This window comes from Bactrocera dorsalis, chromosome 4, assembly GCF_023373825.1.
Source record: "Bactrocera dorsalis isolate Fly_Bdor chromosome 4, ASM2337382v1, whole genome shotgun sequence".
In the NCBI taxonomy this organism is placed as follows: domain Eukaryota; kingdom Metazoa; phylum Arthropoda; class Insecta; order Diptera; family Tephritidae; genus Bactrocera; species Bactrocera dorsalis.
In genome coordinates this window covers 38,681,185-38,682,416 of record NC_064306.1, presented here as the reverse complement: position 1 = coordinate 38,682,416, position 1,232 = coordinate 38,681,185, and the positions used below count along the sequence as shown (strand labels likewise).

Here is a 1,232-nt window from a genome sequence, read left to right as displayed (position 1 = left end):
ATTTTCAGCCTATCTACCTGGAACAAAAACACAAACATGCTCCGGTGTATGCATTATTTCTGAAGATTTGTTTTCCAAAACTTTAAGTTTATCATTTTAAAGCTTTCAAAATATGTACAAAGAAAATAAAACACAGAAATATTTAAACAAATCCCATTTTTAGAGTAAGTGGGCAACAATGCCCAATTAAATGTAATGTGTGGCATACTTGTACTATATTAACCACCGCCGAGAAGTGAAATCAATCAAACGTTAGCGCTTCCTGCAAAGTAGTGCATATAATTTCAATATCTCAAATGAACGCCGAAAGCAAGTTGGTTCTGCACATAAATACCCTTAAACCACCGCAACCGCATTGAAATGTTGAAAATCTACGGCGCGCACAGTAGCGATGGTGATGGCACGCTAATTCCTAAACATTCAGCAGTATTTACATTGATCTGTGGATTCAGACAGGCCGGCAGACGTTCATTGCTCCCCGGCAATTTATTTATTGTTTTTGTAGTGCCTGGTGTTTTTTTTCTCGCTCGCTACCAGTTCGAGCATATACGGAGGCAAACTAAGCTGCAGTCATGCCGCCGTTTGTTGTTGTAGCAATATTGAAAAGCAGCAAATAACTGCGGACTAAGTAACTGTTGAAATGATTTTACGATTTACATTTTGTCTGCACTCGTATTTATGTTGCGGCTTACAAAAACCAGATGCAACAACGCATAAAAGCCACAAGAAAGGAGCTGGAGGCAAATAATAAAAGAATCCAACCAATATGTTATGTATGTATGTGTGTATGCTTGCTTGGAATTGCTGTGGAGCCTGTGTTGTTGGTATATTTGTATTTCGATGAGGCAATCGTTGCCGAGTTTTAATCGCCAATACTGCTGACAATGCGCTGAGATGCTTTGTGGGCTCGAACGATGATTTCGTGGTTTGGTTACAATGAATTTCAGAGGGCTGCGCCTGTCAATAACGGTATAAATATAGAGATGTTTAAATAGAGATATATGGTGCATGCACACACATAAAGGCACGCTTGAAGTCAATGCCTCGTGGCAGGAAGCAGTTACAGCGGCATTGCGCTCCAGTTAAGTGCGAAATTCCGAGCACAGCTTGGCTTGATTGGCATTTACGGTTGTCGGTATAAAAAAATATATATGTTAATATATATATAGTAGTTATCTGTATGGGATATTCCACGGCTTCGTATGAACTGCACATTTTTATAAAAACAGCGA

At 39.3% G+C, this 1,232-nt stretch overlaps 1 pseudogene; it reads right to left on the bottom strand.

The window, feature by feature from the left end:
• Positions 1–252: 252 nt before the first annotated feature.
• On the bottom strand, positions 253–1,010 carry LOC125778400 (uncharacterized; annotated as a pseudogene).
• Between the last annotated feature and the right edge of the window lie 222 nt (positions 1,011–1,232).